At 40.3% G+C, this 14,680-nt stretch overlaps 1 protein-coding gene and 1 pseudogene across 1 annotated transcript in view; both read right to left on the minus strand.

Annotated features, from left to right (window-relative positions):
* Positions 1 to 14,680, minus strand: part of PLPP4 (phospholipid phosphatase 4) — a 146,630-nt gene that overhangs the window by 41,757 nt on the left and 90,193 nt on the right. The window lies entirely within an intron of this gene.
* Positions 11,145 to 11,573, minus strand: LOC102272348 (deoxyuridine 5'-triphosphate nucleotidohydrolase, mitochondrial-like; annotated as a pseudogene).

Consider the following 14,680-nt stretch of genomic DNA (forward strand, 5'->3'; position numbering starts at 1 on the left):
AGCATATGAGAGTCCCACTTGAATCTACATATATCAACATTTGATGTTGTCTGTCTTTTTCAATTTAGCCATTAGTAAATGGCTGTGAAGTGGTATCTTAATAGAGCTTTAATTTGTATTTCCCAGGACCACAGCCTTGTCTAACTCAATGAAACTAAGCCATGCCCATGGGGCAACCCAAGATGGGCCGGTCATGGTGGAGAGATCTGACAGAATGTGGTCCACTGGAGAAGGGAATGGCAAACCACTTCAGTATTCTTGCCTTGAGAACCCCATGAACAGTATGAAAAGGCAAAATGATAGGATACTGAAAGAGAAACTCTCCAGGTCAGTAGATGCCCAATATGATACAGGAGATCAGTGGAGAAATAACTCCAGAAAGAATGAAGGGATGGAGCCAAAGCTGTGGATATGACTGGTAATAGAAGCAAGGTCCGATGCTGTAAAGAGAAATATTGCATAGGAACCTGGAATGTCAGGTCCACGAATCAAGGCAAATTGGAAGTGGTCAAACAAGAGATGGCAAGAGTGAATGTCGACATTCTAGGAATCAGCGAACTGAAATGGACTGGAATGGGTGAATTTAACTCAGATGACCATTATATCTACTACTGCGGGCAGGAATCCCTCAGAAGAAATGGAGTGGCCATCATGGTCAACAAAAGAGTCCAAAATGCAGTACTTGGATGCAATCTCAAAATGACAGAATGATCTTTGTTGGTTTCAAGGCAAACCATTCAACATCACAGTAATCCAACTCTATGCCCCAACCAGTAACGCTGAAGAAACTGAAGTTGAACGGTTCTATGAAGACCTACAAGACCTTTTAGAACTAACAGCCAAAAAGATGTCCTTTTCATTATAGGCGACTGGAATGCAAAAGTAGGAAGTCAAGAAACACCTGGAGTAACAGGCAAATTTGGCCTTGGAATACGGAATGAAGCAGGGCATAGACTAATAAGAGTTTTGCCAAGAAAATGCACTGGTCATAACAAACACCCTCTTCCAACAACACAAGAGAAGACTCTATACATGGACATCACCAGATGGTTAACACGAAATCACATTGATTATATTCTTTGCAGCCAAAGATGGAGAAGCTCTATACAGTCAGCAAAAACAAGACAAGGAGCTGACTGTGGCTCAGACCATGAACTCCTTATTGCCAAATTCAGACTTAAATTGAAGAAAGTAGGAAAACCACTAGACCATTCAGGTATGACCTAAATCAAATCCATTATGATTAGACAGTGGAAGTGAGAATTAGATTTAAGGGCCTAGATCTGATAGATAGAGTGCCTGATGAACTATGGAATGAGGTTTGTGACACTGTATAGGAGACAGGATCAAGACCATTCCCATAGAAAAGAAATGCAAAAAAGCAAAATGGCTGTCTGGGAAGCCTTACAAATAGCTGTGAAAAGAAGATAAGCAAAAAAGCAAAGGAGAAAAGGAAAGATATAAACATCTGAATGCAGAGTTCCAAAGAATAGCAAGAAGAGATAAGAAAGCCTTCTTCAGTAATCAATGCAAAGAAATAGAGAAAACAACAGAATGGGAAAGACTAGGGATCTCTTCAAGAAAATCAGAGATACCAAAGGAACATTTCATGCAAAGATGAGCTCGATAAAGGACAGAAATGGTATGGACCTAACAGAAGCAGAAGATATTAAGAAGAGATGGCAAGAATACACAGAAGAACTGTACAAAAAAGATCTTCACGACCCAGATAATCACGATGGTGTGATCACTGACCTAGAGCCAGACATCCTGGAATGTGAAGTCAAGTGGGCCTTAGAAAGCATCACTATGAACAAAGCTAGTGGAGGTGATGGAATTCCAGTTGAGCTATTCCAAATCCTGAAAGATGCTGTGAAAGTGCTGCATTCAATATGCCAGCAAATTTGGGAAACTCAGCAGTGGCCACAGGACTGGAAAAGGTCAGTTTTCATTCCAATCCCAAAGAAAGGCAATGCCAAAGAATGCTCAAACTACCGCACAATTGCACTCATCTCACACGCTAGTAAAGTCATGCTCAAAATTCTCCAAGCCAGGCTTCAGCAATATGTGAACCGTGAACTTCCTGATGTTCAAGCTGGTTTTAGAAAAGGCAGAGGAACCAGAGATTAAATTGCCAACATCCACTGGATCGTAGAAAAAAGCAAGAGAGCTCCAGAAAAACATCTATTTCTGCTTTATTGACTATGCCAAAGCCTTTGACTGTGTGGATCACAAGAAACTGTGGAAAATTCTGAAAGAGATGGGAATACCAGACCACCTGATCTGCCTCTTGAGAAATTTCTATGCAGGTCAGGAAACAACAGTTAGAACTGGACATGGAACAACAGACTGCTTCCAAATAGGAAAAGGAGTACGTCAAGGCTGTATATTGTCACCCTGCTTATTTAACTTATATGCAGAGTACATCATGAGAAACACTGGACTGGAAGAAACACAAGCTGGAATCAAGATTGCTGGGAGAAATATCAATAACCTCAGCTATGTAGATGACACTACCCTTACGGCAGAAAGTGAAGAGGAACTCAAAAGCCTCTTGATGAAAGTGAAAGTGGAGAGTGAAAAAGTTGGCTTAAAGCTCAACATTCAGAAAACGAAGATCATGGCATCCGGTCCCACCACTTCATGGGAAATAGATGGGGAAACAGTGGAAACAGTGTCAGATTTTATTTTTCTGGGCTCCAAAATCACGCAGATGGTGACTGCAGCCATGAAATTAAAAGACGCTTACTCCTTGGAAGGAAAGTTATGCCCAACCTAGATAGCATATTCAAAAGCAGAGACATTACTTTGCCAACAAAGGTTCGTCTAGTCAAGGCTATGGTTTTTCCTGTGGTCATGTATGGATGTGAGAGTTGGACTGTGAAGAAGGCTGAGCCCTGAAGAATTGATGCTTTTGAACTGTGGTGTTGGAGAAGAGTCTTGAGAGTCCCTTGGCCTGCAAGGAGATCCAACCAGTGCATTCTGAAGGAGATCAGCCCTGGGATTTCTTTGGAAGGAATGATGCTGAAGCTGAAAGTCCAGTACTTTGGCCACCTCATGCGAAGAGTTGACTCATTGGAAAAGACTCTGATGCTGGAAGGGATTGGGGGCAGGAGGAGAAAGGGACGACAGAGGATGAGATGGCTGGATGGCATCGCTGACTCGATGGACGTGAGTATGGGTGAATTCCGGGAGTTGGTGATGGACAAGGAGGCCTGGTGTGCTATGATCCATGAGTCGCAAAGAGTCGGACACTACTGAGTGACTGATCTGATCTGAATGAACAATCATCTAACATCTTTTCATATGCTTACCAGCCATTCATATTATCTTCCTTTATGCAGTCTCTGTTTAGGTCTTTTGCCTACATTTTTATTAGATTGTCTTTCTGTTGCTTACCTGTGGGAGCTCTTTATATACTCTGGATGTGAACACATAAGTCTTTTGTGATATATATGAATTACAAGTATTTTCTTTCAGTAGATGACTTTCCCTGTTACTTTCATAATGATATCTTTTGCAAAGCAAAACTTTTAAATTTTGGTGAAGTTCGATTTATCTTGTTTTGTAATTGTTGGTGCTTTTATATTCCTTTTAAGAAGTCTCTGGGGCTTCCCTAGTGGCTCAGTAGTAAAGAATCTACCTGCCAGGAGACCCTGGTTCAATCCCTGGTCCAGGAAGATCCCTGGAGAAGGAAATGGCACCCCACTCCAGTATTCTTGCCTTGAAATCCCCATGGACAGAGGAGCCCGGCAGGCTTCAGTCCATGGGGTCACAAAGGAGTCAGACAGAGCTTAGTACCGAACAAGAAGAAGAAGCCTCTGACTAGCTCAAAGTACCAAAGACATTCTTCTACATTATCTTCTTGATTTAAGTCTCAGTATACAACTTGTTTTGAATTATTACATATAGTGTGAAGTAGCTGTCAAGGTTAAATTTATTCATAATTTTATTCTTGTTTTCTGGTCTATTGATTTTAAACTTTTACTTTTGCCACTGAAATGCCTTGGCACCTTTGTCAAAAAAGTTTATTCCTATGTATTCATAAATTGATGCTGCTGTAAATAGGACTTTTAAAATATGCATTTTCTATTATAATTGTTTCCTGTTATACAGAAATAAAACTGATTTTTATATTAACCTTTTATCCTATAACCTTCCAAAATTCAATTTTGATTCTAATATATTTTGTAGATTTCTTAGGATTTTCTAAATAAATAATCAAATTATTTAAATAAAATAAAAATTACTTCTTCTTTGCCTATTATTTTTTTTTGCCTAATTGTACTGACCAGAATAACCATCACAATTTTTAATAGATACAGTTTTATATTTTTACATAGACAAAATAATTAAATGAAAAATTATAGTAAATGGACATGCCTTTATGATGTTACCAATCATAAAAGAAAAGCTTTTGATCATTAAGTATGAAGCTAGTAGTAGATTTTTCACAGACACGTTTCATCAAACTGAAGAAGTTCCATTTTATTTCTACTTAAATGAAAGAAGAATTTTTGGAAAATTATGGATGGCTGATGCTTTTTCTATGTCTATTGATAATATGATTTTTTCCTACATTTTGATAATTTAGTCAGTAACAATGATTGATTTTTAATTTTTAAATCAACTTTGCATTCCTAGGATAAATTCCAATTCCTTCTTATTACTGGACTTGACTTGAAATTTTATTAAAGAATTTTGTGTCTATGTTCATGAGAGATATTTGGCCTATAATTTTTCTTCCCTGCAATGTCTTTGTCAGATGTTATCAGAATTAGTCTATAACCTTATCTGTATAGTCTTAAAGAACCAGCTGGGACATGTTCCCTTCTTTTCTACCTTCTTTTTTTTTTTTTTTTGAAGTTTTGTGTAAGATTGATATTACTTCTCCTTAAATGTTTGATGAAAGATACCAGTGAAACCATCTGAGCCTTGAGATTTCTTTCTACAGAAGCATTCAATTACAAATTCGATTTCTATTTAATCTTTAAATCAGTCTTAGTGAGCAGTGGTTTGTGAAGAATTTGACCATTCTACATACATTGTTGAATTTATTGGCATAATTTCTTCACAATATCCCCTTAATGTCCTTTTAATGTATTTAGAATCTATAAGAGTAGCTCATCTTCTTTTCCTGATGTTGATAATGTGTGTGATCTCTCTTTTTCCCTTGATTAGTCTTGCTGGAAGCTTATCAATTTTATTAACCTTAAAAATAACAATAAGGGCAAATCCAATACCAGTTTCTCCCTCATGACTAGAACTAGAAATTCATTATCCAACAGTTGGCATCTATATCAATCCCCCAAGTATAAGACCAACCATCTTGGACCATATGTACATATTATCCCTAAATTTAATAGAATGTAGCTAAAGCAAATTTTAAAATTAGCATATTTTAAAAGCTAAGTGATACAATCCTCACAGTAACATTATGAAATATTATTGCATCCATTTGAAAGATGAGAAAACCAAAGCTTAGAAAAATTAAGCAATTACCAAGGTCACAAAAACTAGTTCAGATTCACAGTCATGTCCTTCTGATTCTAACACCCATGAACTTTCCACTCAACCATGAAATGTCCATGAACAAATGATTCAGGATTATATTATCAGCACTCGAGCAGCCTACCTTTAGAAAGGTATTGTCCTCATGAAACTGGCCTAAATGCAGCCGGAAAAAGGAAAGTAACAGGAAAAAAATGTCCCTTGGTTTTTTTTCACATGGCCAAGAAGCATCACATAGCACTGAATAAAATGTTACTATTGATGAAAATTACAAAAAGCAATATTTTGGCCAAATCTACATGAATGTAGTATTTTTTTTTTTTTACTTATTGATGATCAATCATTTTCCTACTGGGTTTCTTCTCTAAATTGCCAATTGTTTATTTTTTAATAAAATTTTAACCTTCACTTCAAAAATTATGATTGATGAGGCTGGGAAATGTCACTTACAAGATTATGCCATGCTATATTTAATAAAAAATCATGCCATTTCTGTTCATCTAATAATGGATCCTCATAGAGCTATGCTTTCTCCTCTGCCTTGACATTTATTTCCTTAGTCAAGAAATACTAGAGTTCACAAAGATGTACTGCAGCCATGAAATGAAAAGACATTTGCTCCTTGGAAGAAAAGTTATGACCAATTAGACAACATATTAAAAAGCAGAGACATTACTTTGCCAACAAAGGTCCATCTAGTCAAAGCTATGGTTTTTCCAGTGGTCCTGTATGGATGTGAGAGTTGGACTATAAAGAAAGCTGAGCACCAAAGAATTGATGCTTTGACTCTTGACAGTCCCTTGGACTGCAAGGAGATCCAACCAGTCCATCCTAAAGGAAACCAGTTCTGAATATTCATTGGAAGGACTGATGCTGAAGCTGAAACTCCAATACTTTAGCCACCTGATGCAAAGAACTGACTCATTTGAAAAGACCTTGATGCTGGGAAAGATTGAAGGTGGGAGAAGAAGGGGATGACAGAGGAGGAGATGGTTGGATGGTATCACCAACTTGATGGACATGAGTTTGAGTAAACCCTGGGAGTTGGTGATGGACAGGGAGGGCTGGCATGTGCATCCATGCGGTTGCAAAGAGTCGGACACGACTGAGCGACTGAACTGAACAGAACAAAGATGTAGAGAACAGACTTGTGGTGGTTGGAAAGAGCTGGAGCCTGCTAACCACACTGGCACCCACACAGGCAGGAGACTCTGTGCCAGGCACCTATGAGGGTGCCAAGGTCACCTGGGCTCCACCCCTCCTCTGCCTTCACCATCTACAGGTAAGGATCAGTTCAATTCAGTTCAGTCACTCAGTCACGTCTGACTCTTTGCAACCCTATGGACTGCAGCACACCAGGCCTCTCTGTCCATCACCAACTCCCAGAGGAGTTTACTCAAACTCATGTCCATCGAGTCAGTGATGCCAACAGGTAAGGACAGTAGTGTCTGAACAGGAAGGACATACAAACTGCCTCTAGGGGAAGAAAAACTCAATCCAAGTGAGTGTTACAGATGCATGGAAGAATTTTTGAAGACCCTGGGACATGAAGACAGCATTTATCGACAATCAGGGTAGTCTAGCGGTGGTGGTAGTTTAGTCGCTAAGTCATGTCCATCCAACTCTTGCGACCCCAGGGACTGTAGCCCATCAGGCTCCTCTGTCCACAGGATTTCTCAGGCAAGAGTACTAGAGTGGGTTGCCATTTCCTTCTCCAGGGGATCTTCCCAACCCAGGGACCAAACCCATATCTCTTGCATTGCAGATTTATTCTTTACTGACTGAGCCACCATCGAATCCAATCAGGGGTCTGTTTGTAATGTTGGGGACGAGATAAAGCATCGAGGACAGCCACATGGCAGTGAGTTTTGTGGTTATTGTTAGCATATGAAAAGCTTTTACCAGTTAATTTCTCAGCAGCAATTGAGCAAAAAGGGCACATATGGGCTGGATGCATGAAAGAAACTAAATATACTTTTACAAAGTCATGGGGCTTATACATTCCTGTATTGGGCCGAAGGCCTCCAAGTGAAGTGAAGTCGCTCAGTCATGTCCGAATCTTTGCAACCCCATGGACTGTAGTCTATCAGGCTCATTTGTCCATGGGATTTTCCAGGCAATAGTCCTGGAGTGGATTACCATTTCCTTCTCCAGGGGATCTTCCCAACCCAGGGCTCGAACCCGGGTCTCCCACACTGTAGACAGAGGCTTTACCCTCTGAGCCACCAGTTAATAGCATGAAGGCCTCCAAAGGCACCTCTTCTCTCCTTGGGGAGGTGGCCAGCTCCTCTGCAATGAACTTTCACTGTTAGCCTGTGCTATTGCAAATCCCATCTGTCATAAAGAGACTGAAGGAGACTGAGTAACAACCAGTGGTTCCCAGGTTGACTGCAATTGGTTAGGACTACCATCCCAGCCCTACTCAGAGGCTTCCTTTGCCATCTCAAGCGACTGCCTCCCTAAATCATGTTATTCACTTCGAGAACTGAGAACTGTGCTTCAGCTTTAGCTACCATCCAATGAGGAAAACAATGGATGACTTAGTGGACGATGACTTCCAATCCCGTGGTCTAAGGTCAGGCTATGTCTCTGGTGGTTTGTACTTGGGCCCATGCTGGCTGACATTCTGGCTGACTGCACTCCGGTATCCCTGCTGCTGTGAACTTTCTAGATGTGGGTGCAACTGTTCACCAACCTTCTAGGAAATGCATCTCCAGCAGGCCTCCCACTTCTCAGTCTGCGGCCATCAGGCAAGTGTGCCATGCTGTGGTCATTGATTTGGCCTTGTCCAGAAGCCTGGCTCAAGGGAGGCTGTTGAAACACACCCTGGTTTTTAAGAAGGATCTAAGTGGCATGCCATAATTCTTAAATACACAGGAGGCCATGATCAGAGAAATCTTTTTTAACGTTTTACTTTTGTTTTAAAAAATTGTAAGACAGTGAGTTTCAGAAATTTATAGATCTGTTGTTTAGTCGCTCACTCGTGCCTGACTCTTTATGACCTCATGGACTGTAGCCTGCCAGGCTCCTCGGGGCATGAAATTCCCAGGCAAGAATACTGGAGTGGGTTGCCATTTCCCTCTCCGGGGGATCTTCCTGACTCAGGGACCAAACTCGTGTATCCTGTATTGCAGGCGGATTCTTTACCACTGAGTCACCTGGGAACCCCAGATAGATCTGTACATAGAATCAAATTAATACCATAGGTGTAGACAGGAGAACCACTGCAAGAGGAGTATGTTGACTGAATATACTGCACGAATCTCACAGCAAAACACATGCCATGAAGGACGGTATTAAGGATGCAATAATCAAACACTCATCTTTCAGTAGGGAACTCAACTGGCTGCATCTATAGTCTGCTGTCATATGACATAAGAGACAAACACACTTGAATCAACACACGTTGACCAGATTCTGTTTTGTTTCACTCTTGCTTTCCCATTGCTGCCAAAGGGGACAGAGACCAGCATCTTCTGATCTTTCCCAGAGTCAGAGCTCAAGGGGGAATGGGCACTAAATCATCACATTTAATTTTCCCCACACCTTAAAAGGTAGGCATTAGAGATCCCATTTTACAGATGAGTAAACTGAGGCAGAAGCTCATGAAGCAATTTGCCCAAGATCACATCATTACAAAGTAATGGAGCCAGGCCAAACTCAGGTCTGTCTGAATCTGAAAACAATTCTTCTCTTTCTATCATAACTAATACTAAAGTGCTCTTAAGTATGAAATTATTTATGTAGAGAAATCTAATGATTACAAAAGCAAATTTATCATTTTTTACCCCATGATAGGTCTTAAAATGGCATTCTTTGGACAGTCAGCAATGCATAGTTATGAACATAAAAAAATAAATAAATGCTCTAATCGAACAAGTGGTTAGACCAGAAATCCAAAAGTCTTAAACTTATCTAAGTGCCCTGGCTCTCTTCCCCACAGGCACCAAGACGATGGGTGGGGACGCTTGGGGTTCTTCTGATGAGAAATGTTCTCACGCACTCCTCCTTCTGAATTGTCCCAGACACCTCTGCCTATGTAAGAGACACTACTTAATAATTATGCATTAGGTACTTGCCTTAGTTGTATATGCCAGGCTTGTAATTAAGTGTCTATTTGAGTAGTAATTTGTTTAATGTCCACTGCTGTCCATCAGGGCTGCCAAGAATGGTTGTTCAAAATACTCACTGCCCAAGGGCTCCCACCTGATGAAGGACACCTGCTTTCACTGACGATGCTCCATACCTGGGACTGCATCTGCCGGGAGCAAGAGACACCTTATCCTGATGGGCTTAAGGCACCATATGGCTCGCTGAGGTCGTGCTCTGTAAAGGCTGCTAGGACAGGATTGGTGTCTGCCTCCTCTTGCACCACAGGCAGACCTAGCACATAGTAGGTCTCCACGAAACACAGGTTGAATAAATGGCTGAATCACTAAAGAAATGCACAAATGAATGCTTTCTGAAATACTTGCAGGGCATTTGGAATTCTACCTAAGATGTGACAAAGGCCAGATCATGAAATATGTGGCAGCATCTCACTTGTTTTTCTTTTTCGCTTTGTTCGGTCATGTGGAATCTTAGTTCTCTGACCAGGGATCGAACCAGCACCCCCTGTATCCCTGCATTGAAAGCACGGAGTCTTAACCACTGAACCTCCAGGGAAGTCCCTCTGGATTTTATAGGTAAATCCTAACAACAGGAGGAGACAACCCTTTGACCATAAGACACAGGCAGTTCTTCACTGGGCTCCCTGGCTCTACACAGTCAGCAAATGCCAGTTACTTTTCTTCTTTTTCAGAAGGCAGTAATTTTGAAAGAAAGTAAATGGACTCTTGTCTTATTTGTAAGCTGTGGTAAAGAATATCCAGGCCAGAAACCTGAACATTTGATCAAAAAGCCATATTAGTGAAGGACAAAAATATGAGACATATATATATATATATATATATATTTTTAAACAAAGTTACTAATCACCATGGGATCCGAAGTCTGTCAAGTTTCCCCTGGCCTCTAGCTAGTAAATGAACCATAAAGAAAACAATGTGTTTTTCCTCCCTTCCTCCCCTTTCTTCCTCGCTTTTGATGAAAAACTGTAGAGATTCTTATGGTCCAGAAAACTGAGGGAGATAATCCTATGAGAGAAAACCAACTGAAATTGAATCTACTTATTGGCAGAAATACGCACAAAGATGCTCCCAAATAAACTTTAACTTCTGAATATGTTTGCTTACAAAAACAAGCAAAGACTCAGGAAGGCCAAAGCTCTGGAGTAAAGCAGCTCACTGGTCTTTCCTCCCAGGATTCCCCAGTTCCCAGCCCCCAGACCCCACTCCAGGCTTCCAGGCAGAAAGGACCCTCACCCACAGTGTCATCTTGGTCTCTGCAGGCATTATCAGGATTAACCAGCTCTGCTGGAGGAGTTAGAGAGAGGATCCAGTCACAAAGCACCTACTGGGTGCTCAGCACAGTACAAGTGGCTTCACAGCCTTTATCCTTTTCAATACTCACCACATCTTTGGGAGGTTTTTTGTTTTTTTTGTTTTTGTTTTTTCCTTTTTCACATTAAGCAAAGCCTTGATTTTCAAGGCAAAAGTACATTTTTTTTTCACTTTCTGTTCTTGGCATAAATTTTAATTATTTCCAATAGAACCAAGACCTCCTGAACCCCTTTCAGTGTCATCTAAAGCTTGAACTACCTCAATTTCTGGGTGAAATATCCATTCAGAAATAAGTTGTGCAATTCAATCACCCTTTTTGACTTCAAACTCTTCTTTGCCAAAATTAAACAGAACAACACCAACATCTCTATAATCTTCATCTATGACACTTCATCTATGACACTCCTACCTCTATGAAATGTTTTGCCAAGTCAGAATGTGGAGCTTCTCTCCCATAGCACCCAGAAGGAAGAGTATCTGAATGTTGGTTTTCACAAGGACTTTCTCCGTCAGTGGTATTGTGTAATCTTGGACTCTGTACAGGTCATAGCCCAAGGCACACACGGACCCCGTGGTTGGGGCAGTGGTGTGCTCCCAGAGCTGGGCAAAGCAGAGCCGCATGACTTCCTCCTCCACAACCAGGCCCCACCTTCTGGGGGAGATGACTGAGCCTCTTGAGAGCTGGGCAAGAGGGGCAGAACATCAGCACAAGAGGGAGCAGAGGAAACAAGAGCCTTTGGGAGGTATTTTTAAACCCTCTTTCAAAACTGATGACAGAGGCTGAAAAAGTATTCCATCACTCAAAATGAGTTCTGAAACCTCATCTCAACTATATCCCTTCATCTCTTAAAAAGTGAAAGGGAAGACTGAAAAGTCAAGTGTTTGCCATGAAATGACATTGCTGATTAGAAGGAGAGCTGACCACATTATTCTAACAGCTCAGGTCCCTTTCTTACTCTAGACAAAGGAAGGCAGGGGAATTCTGAAAACTCAGTGTTGGTGGTGAATTTGGGGTCCTGAACACACTTTTGGAGTTGCAAAGAGTTGGACACAACTTAGTGACTAAACAACAACAACTCTTCAAAGGCTTGAAATGCTTTTTCTACTCTGTATCCCAGTGCTAACTCTGCTGCTGGCATAAAAGGAAGGTGCTATTTAGCAGTAATTAGCAGACTCCAGAGGAGGATGGGTGGAAAGAAGCATTGGCTTGAATCACCCAACAACTGCACACACTTGGCTGTGGAATGATCTGCTTCATTTGCCTTCAGCAGACTTAACTTCCTAATTAAGTTGGCTCCAGCCAACATTCAAATGACTTTGCATTTTCCAAGTAGATGCCAAAAGAGGCCAGAGAGATGGCCCCCAAAGCCAGTGGGAGAAATGAGGAAGCAGGTCTGGAATGAAATACATGCTGTGGAGACCCTCATGGGAATAACTTACGTACATACATGAGTTCTAGCCAAAAGGGAAAAGAAACCACCCTGGTTCTAAGGATATGCACACTAGATATGAATCTGAGAAAACACAAAGAAAGGACTTGGTGTGGTTCTAAAGCCAAAAGATAATGTTTCCATGGCAGGTGCCCAGCTGAGGCTGGGACTAGGACAGTTTCCAGAGAATGGGATTGTAGAACAGTATTATCTTATATTTATCTACCTATGTCCCTTCCTCCTTCCATCTATCTATATCCCAAAAGATGTCCACTGCAGAAGACATGTGGTTATCTGAATTTTTATTTTTAGAACATATCTAACATCTTGAATGATCCCTGGGCCCAAATTTGGAAGACTGAGTTAAAAGTCAATGATTTGAAACAGTGATAAAAGAAACACCCACACAAACTAGCTGCCTATCCAACAAGTATTCCTTTATAATTCAAGTCCATTCTACCATCATGGGCCAAGAACAAGATCTCTGATGAGTCTAGGGCCCTCACATCCACAAGAAGTCATTACATGCAATGGGAGAGAGAATGGAGAGTAAAGGACATTTCATAATGGTTAAAGAAAGGGTCAGACGATAAGAAAATACAGCAGTCATAAATGTGTGAGTGCCAATAGAAAGCGCTCCAAAACACAGGAAGCAAAACCAGCAAAACAAAAAGGAGAAACAGGCAAAATCCATAATCATAGTTAACACTATCAAACTCTTGATTGATAACAGTGAGACAGAGAAAAAGAATTAGAAATCTCTGAACAACAACATCTTAATCAACACACACGGAATGCCACACCCAACAAATTCAGAATATGTTTTCGGGTGTGAATGAAATATCCACCAAGATAAAGAATGTGCTAGGCAATAAAACAAATCTCCATAAATTTCAAAAGACTGAAATTTTCATGAGTATGTTTTCCAGTCACAATAAAACTAAGTTAACAATTCATTACATTAAAATAGCTGGGAAAGTCTCCAATATTTGGAAATTTAAAAATTCACTTCTGAATAACACATAGATCAAAGAAAAAACCACAGGGATGTTAGAAAATATTTTGAACATAATAACAATAAAAATACAATATAACAAATTTTGTGGGGGTATAGCTAAAATAGAGACATTTATAGCTTTAAATGCTTATATTAGAAAGGAAAAAATCTTTAAACAATTATTATTTAAATTTCTAACTTAAGCTAGAAAAGCATGAGCAATTTAAACACAAATTAAAAGCACGGAAGCAATGAAAATAAGAACCAAAATCAACAAAGCAGAAAAGACATAAAAATAGAAAAAATAAAGACAAAGTAGGTTGTTTGAAAAGTTTAATAAAATCAATAAACTGCAAGTAAGTTAATCAAGGGAAAAAAGGATCAGAAACAAATTACTACATCAGAAAGGGAAGCCAGCCTAGCACCACCAATCTTAACAGACATGAAAAAGTCAATAAGGTAATATTATGAACACCTTTATGTTAACAAACTCAACAGTATAGATAAATGTACAAATTACTTTAAAATCACAATTTATCAAAAGTGACATAAGGGAGTTTCACTTCCACGCTGGCACATGAGAAGCTCTGGGGACCCAATTCCAAGCTAAACTGGAGAAAATTACTAAAAATATAAAATCAAGTCTCTGGAAGTGATCCTAAGAGCACATAGCAAATGAAGAAACAGTCATTTAAGAAGACACTAAAACTCAGTAGGGACAGTGAAAATCTCTGGCATCAGAACCTTGATCCATTCTTGCTCCTTCCCTCCCAGCCTCGTGTGAAGGAAGGTCCATCCCAGATGGATACAGCCTAGAACACAGGGCTCCCCCTTCCTCTTCCCACAGCTCCTAGTCGAGGGCAATGGTGTCCTGCTGGGAGAGACAGGCTGTTGGTGTTCATCACCCTGAAGGTCAGAAACTACTGAGCTCCCCTCCTTCCAGTGGCCAAGTCCTAGGCATGAGCATCACTCAGAAGGAACCTGTCATTGTCCCTATCTTCAGCTCTAGAAACAAGGCTCGGGAAGACACATCTTAAAACAGAGAACTCTGGAGCTCTTCTCAAAGGAACTGACTTTATTTGAACATGGTAAAGTTCAAGCCTAAGGGTGCACTCAGAAACACTCGAGGTTGTGATGAAAAGCAATTAAGAGGAAAATGGGAGCTTCACTAGAGAAACGAACTAAATAACACATGTTAACTCTTCTTTTCAAATTCTGTTGATTGAGTGTAATCCCAATTATAATGCCAGAAGACTTTCTTATGAAAATTCATAAACTGATTCCACAGCATATATTTTGGA

Source organism: Bos mutus, chromosome 26, assembly GCF_027580195.1.
Source record: "Bos mutus isolate GX-2022 chromosome 26, NWIPB_WYAK_1.1, whole genome shotgun sequence".
Classification (NCBI taxonomy): domain Eukaryota; kingdom Metazoa; phylum Chordata; class Mammalia; order Artiodactyla; family Bovidae; genus Bos; species Bos mutus.